At 45.1% G+C, this 6,000-nt stretch overlaps 1 protein-coding gene across 2 annotated transcripts in view; it reads left to right on the forward strand.

Moving 5' to 3' along the window:
• Positions 1-4,581, forward strand: part of SMPX (small muscle protein X-linked) — a 62,246-nt gene extending 57,665 nt beyond the window's left edge. For both annotated transcript variants that reach the window (XM_025857834.2, XM_073901983.1), the window contains exon 5: positions 4,185-4,581. The gene's annotated coding sequence lies outside the window, so the exon portion shown is untranslated. The remainder of the gene's footprint in view (positions 1-4,184) is intronic.
• Positions 4,582-6,000: the final 1,419 nt, after the last annotated feature.

Here is a 6,000-nt window from a genome sequence, read left to right on the forward strand (position 1 = left end):
TTCCACTGGGACCCAGGAGGGAGAGGGAAAGCTGGTGGGGGGCAGGGTGGTCTGCAGAAGGACAACTGCCACGACTCCTCTGTCCCATCTGCTGCCTTTTGCCTGGCTCATTCTACAAGGGAGAACTGAGTTCACGCTGTAGATTAAGTGAAGGAACTATGTCAAGTGGCGCACAGTAGGTCAAAACCGACGCCATCACCATCAGCTGTTTCTCCACCCCCATATGAAGCGCAGGCCAATGATTTGGGCACAGGGGTCCCCTGTTCCACCAGCTTCCCCATGCTTCCCATGGCTTGTGGGCACAGCAAGTGAAGGGGAAAGAGCACGGTCCCCCCAGGAAGAGTGTTGCATAAAGAACTCCACGTGTTTGTTTTTCTAAATCATCTGGCCCTCCTACCGTGGCGACGATGATCTGGGAAGACTGGCTCAACATTTCCCTGTGTTTCCCAAACTGTCTAAAGTCAGAGGTCCACAAGCTGACCCCAGTCATGAGGGGTCCCTGAGGGATCATTACAAATGGCTCAGCCTGCACTTCTCAGTATAGCCATAATTTCATCCACCGGGGACATATATGTGGTGGTCAAAGTCCCGAGCAAGCCCATCACAGAAATGGCTCCCGTTTCTGGGTTGCAGATGGCACTTCACAGTCTGGACACTTCTGGGCGAGAAATCACACCTCATAGATGCTTCAGTGACAATTTGCTATGACTCATCACTCTTTCCACGCTGCTCAGAGAAGCCGAAGGAATGTCTCAGCTTCCAGGGCAGATTGTCATGGCCTCTCACTAAGCCAGAGGGACTGGCCATATGTCACCCGGCACAGTCACCATGGCAGTCAAATGGCTTGAGCATACCATGATGGGGCTGTAGCTGGGGCCCAGGGCAGCTGTGACAGCACCAGGGGGACGTGGCACATCCAATCAACACTCCTGGGGTACTGTGTGGCCCCTCGCTCATTCCTGTTGCCTCACATTGACAAACGTGGCTTTGGCTGTAACTCCAACTCCAGGTCTCCTCCTGTTCTCACTTCCCCGAGTGGTCCCACGCGTCAGACCTCAGGGCCCTGCTATGGGGCCAGGTGCTATGATAGGCAGTGGGATGTGGAAATGAACAGGACATGTTCACATGCTCCCGGAGGTGACAGCCTCGTGGCAGGACAGCTATGTAGGAAAGACATGAGAGAACAGAGAGGATGCACAGGACAGATAATTACAATGCAGCATGTTACGTGGCGAGTCATGGTGGAGGCAGGGTGGGGGATTCTAGTCCAAAGTTATAAGCACAGAGGGAGAGCCCTGAGGGCTCTTCTTCTGTTACAGAAGCAGTAAGTGTCCAGCAAACTCAGAGTGCAGGGTGCATGAGGGAGAGTGGTCAGATACAGACTGGCTGGAGGGCCCGGATGAGGCTGGGAAGTTGCTGGTCAACAAAATGCATTTCAGCCAGAACTCCTAGGCTTGGAAGGAGTTGGTATCTTGCTTCCTCTTGGTGACTGGCATGGACCAAAAACCGAGTTTCTAAAAAAATAAATGCTAAAGAAATATGAAAGCCTGTGCTGACTGCTGTTGATAATGTTTTCAGCTGTATAATTATTAATCTTTTCCTCTGGTTTGAGAACCATCCAAAACTTCCCTGTTAGTGGTGTGGAAAAAGCCCCAGAGTCAAAACACCTGAGTTCAAATCCCAGCTTTTCTGTTCATCAGCTATGAGACTTGGAGCTACTCACGTTGCCTTTTGGCCTCTATGTATTTCATCTCAACAATGAGTACAGACATTCTTTGGAGACATTGTGGGCTTGGTTCCAGACCACTGCAATAAAGTGACTGAAATGAATTTTTTGGTTTCCCAGTGCTTATAAAAGTCATGTTTACACTATTTTGCAGTCCATTAAGTGTGCAATAGCATTAGGTCTAAAAATAAAGATGTACATGTCTTAAATAAAATACATTATTGCTAAAGAACTGCTAACCATCATCCGAGCTTTCAGCAAGTTGTACTCTTTCTGCTGGTGGAGGGTCTTGCCTTGATGTTGATGGCTGCTGACAGATCAGGGTGGTGGGAGCTGAAGGTGGGGGTGGCTGTGGTGATTTCTTAAAATAAGACAACAGTGAAGTTTGCTGCTTCGAATGACTCCTCCTTTCTCTTGAACAGTTAGAGGCCATTGTAAGGGTTATTAGCTGGCCTAATTTCAATATTGTTATGTCTCAGGGAATAGAGAGGCCCGAGGCAAGAGAGATGGGGGGGCGGGGGGGGAGGACTGGTCGTTGGAGCAGTGAGAACACACACAGCCTTTGTTAAGTTTGCCGTCTTACATGGGCACGGTACATAGCATCCCAGAACAATTACAATAGTGACATCAAAGATCATTGATCACAGATCACCATAACAAATATAACAATGCAAATGTCTGAAATATTGTGAGAATTACCAAAATGTGACAGAGACATGAAGTGAGCAGATGCTGTTGGGAAAAATGGCTCCGGTAGACCTGCTCGACACAGGGTTGCCACAAGTCTTCAGTTTGTAAAAAATGCAGTATCTGCAAAGTGCAATAAAGTGAAGCACAAGAAGACGAGGTATGCCCATATAGACAGAAACTGCATTACAGCAATGCTGTAAATGTTCAATGACACGATGGGCTCTGAGAAAAAAACACCGGAAAGCAAAGTTTTCTTAAAGACTACTGCTACATAAGTGAGCTAAGTCAATTAGAGAAAGACAATTATCATATGATCTCCCTGATATGTGGAATTTGAGAAACAAGACAGAGGATCATAGGGGAAGGCAGGGGAAAAATGAAACAAGACGAACCAGAGAGGGAGACAAACCATAAGAGACTCTCAATCTCAGGAAACAAACTAAGCGTTGCTGGAGTGGAGGGGGGTGGGAGGGATGGGGTGGCTCAGTGATGGACATTGGGGAGGGTACGTGGTATGTGAGCGCTGTGAATGGTGTAAGACTGGTGAATCACAGACCTGTACCTCTGAAACAAATAATACATTATGTATTAATAAAAAAATAAAAAAAAAAGAGACCTCTGCTACAGAACTCTCCTCAGGGCTCACTAGCCATGACTGGGTCCCATGGCTAATCCTACCTTGAAGAGATACTGGGAGGTAGAGTGTTTGAGCACCAGCCTTTGTAGTAGAGAAAAACAAGGGTGAAGGTAGTTGAGAATGGATATGGAGAGACCCAAGCCCTAGTGTCTGCCACAGCAGTGAGGGAACTTTTTTTGTGGAGTTTTCTTTCTCCAGCCACTGACAATAAAAAAATGTGAGCATTCCACTTGTTAGAAAAGATTCAACCTGTTCACGTAAGAATACAAGGAACGACACCAGGAATAATGGAAAACAAACGTGTAAATAACGTCAAATGATCTTTGCATTCCAAGAGATTTTAAAAGAAATGGCACTATGTCCATTAGCCAATAGTGCATAACCAACCCCCCCCCCCCCGACCACCACCAAATCCAATGGCTTAGAACAAAGTCATTTATTATCCTGGCTCATATGCTCATGGCTCAGCTGATTTAGGCTGGGCTCACTTACGCATCTGTATCAGCTGGGGTCTCTGTGCTTGGCCGGGCTCGGTTGGGGCATGTTAGCTGGGGTGGCTCAGCTGCACATCTTTCTCATCCTTTTCCTGGATCAGCAGGCAGGCCAATGGCAGGTGTGCAAGAGAGTTAGCAAACACATGTGACACCTCTTGAGGTCCAGGGTCAGAAGTGGCAGACCATCACTTCTGCCTCGTTCTGTTCGCTGAAGCAAGTCTTGTGGCCAAACTCAGACATGAGGAATTTATACCCCATCTACAATAGTAGGAAACTAAAAAGTTACATGGCAATGGGGATGGATACAGGGAGGGGTGGAGAACTGGAGCCATGATTGCAAATTTACCACAGGCACCAAAGGTATTGCAGGTCATAAACATAAGGTTAGCATTATACTCTAATCCTTTCAGAAGGAAGCCATCCTAATTTAGTTTGGAATTACTTAAATCACTAGAGCCAAAGTTGATGGGTTACACCTACTCATAGTTCACTTTACATTCATGGAATCAAGAGACGAAGTTTCCAAGTGAAAATGAGGTCTTCAGTTTTGACTTTTACCTGTCATACTGATTTTCAAGCTATCCCTAAATATAGCTCATGAAAACAAAACTAATGCTTCCTTTTTTTTTTTTTGCAGGCTTGATGTGAAGAACTGAAGAGAAAGAGAATGGATTCAAATGAAAAAGGCTCTTGAAAAAATTTTATATATTTGTCTGAAGATTATGAACCTCCCGAATGCCTGAGACTCCAGCAGAAATGTCTTCTTCATACATTTCTATCTCTGCCTTCTAGTTGGCGACGCTTCTTACTTTATCTTCATGTATGGCACCTTGCAAAGCAAATCAGCTCAAGAATTCACCAACTGGAAGGTGTGCTTTTGAGGAGGAAAAGGATTTTACAGAGAGGGATCGGGCAATGCATAACAATGATTTTGATAGGAAGTTCTCTACTTCACACACTATTTTGATCAATATTTGGAATGTATTTTAGTTCTTCACATCCTAAATTATATCAATAAACTTTTTATGAGTTCACACTTGAGTAAATCTAAAATGTGAATCCAGACTAAATTAATTTTCATATCTTCAGATGGCTACATATTCCTCTACATGGAGAGAAATGAGATATGAGCCAGCCAGGGCCGCGTGGGTGGCTTAGTCAGTTAAGCATCTGGCTCTTGGTTTTGGCTCAGGTCATGATCTCACGGGTGCTGAGATGGAGCCCCGTGTTGGGCTCCACACTCAGTGGGGAGTCTGCTTGAAGATTCTCTCCCTCTGCCCCTTCCCCCACTTGCGCTCTCAAGCTCTGAAATAAATAAATAAATAAATAAATCCTAAAAAAAAAAAAAGAGCCGGCCAAATCCCACATTGCTTACATGGGGATTTCTCCTTCTGAATAACTGGGTAAAACTATGGCTGACTGGTCATTGCAAATGAGGTTAAATATTGCCTTAGGAACTGGGCATCGTCGATATTCCTCCTCCAAGGATGATCTTTATGGTGAATGCATTTTACTTCCATAGAGGCTCAGAAATCCCCTTTGCCCAGATGGGAGAGAGTTCATTAAAAGGCACAACAAAATAAAACTGAAAGGTTAGAACAAAAGAGAGGGGCAGATCATACCTTAGTTGTCCAAAGGAAGCCAAAACGTGTCTCCTGCTGCTGAGATGGAGAGTCTCTATGAAACTTAATTAGTGGCCAACACCATCATAAACCAAAAGGAGTCACCCATGTCCCTCTAGAGTCTTCTGATCTTCCCAGATGCCAGGGCAACTTCACAGTGTGAAGATTTGAGGAACCAAGTTCTAGAGACCACACTGTCTTAAAGGCAAGTGTGTCACCTATCTGGTATGCAGAGACCCCAGCACCATGATTTTTGCCTTGCTTCAGGGCCTCCCATTAAAAATAAATAAATAAATAAACCAAAAAACCAAGACATATTTCTAAACATCTCAAGCAAAAATTAGCCTTTAGCTTTTCTGTTTCATACAGATCAGCTTCCCCAAGCAGGACTATCGTGCACACACGCGTGACTGGCTGTAGGTTCAGTAGGGCCTGATGAGTCTAGGTTTTCCTGAAAGGGTGGCCATCTGGTTGTGGCTCCCAGGTATCTCTCTGGGCTGTGGCTCAGCCTGGCGATCTAAATCTAACATAGGACGCACAGCAAGAGAAAATCAGTCAGAACAAAAACTGCCAGCCTAATCCTCTGTTGGCAGAACAGGTCCTAAATAATATGGCATTGTGTTGCCTCAGGCCATTCCGCTCCTTCCTAATTAGGGTAGTTGGGTAGGGTTTTGTTTTTTTTTTTAAATCTCAGTGTTCCCTTTTTTTATTTATAAACGACCCATGTTCAGTTTCAAAATGACATTCTGGTTGAATGTTACAAAAGCTGTCTTCACATTTTCCTGCAGTCTGCCCAGTCAAATGTGCAGCATAATACAGACCAGAGGCATC

This window comes from Callorhinus ursinus, unplaced genomic scaffold, assembly GCF_003265705.2.
Source record: "Callorhinus ursinus isolate GAN/ISIS: 27379988/994484 unplaced genomic scaffold, GSC_fseal_2.0 scaffold16, whole genome shotgun sequence".
NCBI lineage: Eukaryota > Metazoa > Chordata > Mammalia > Carnivora > Otariidae > Callorhinus > Callorhinus ursinus.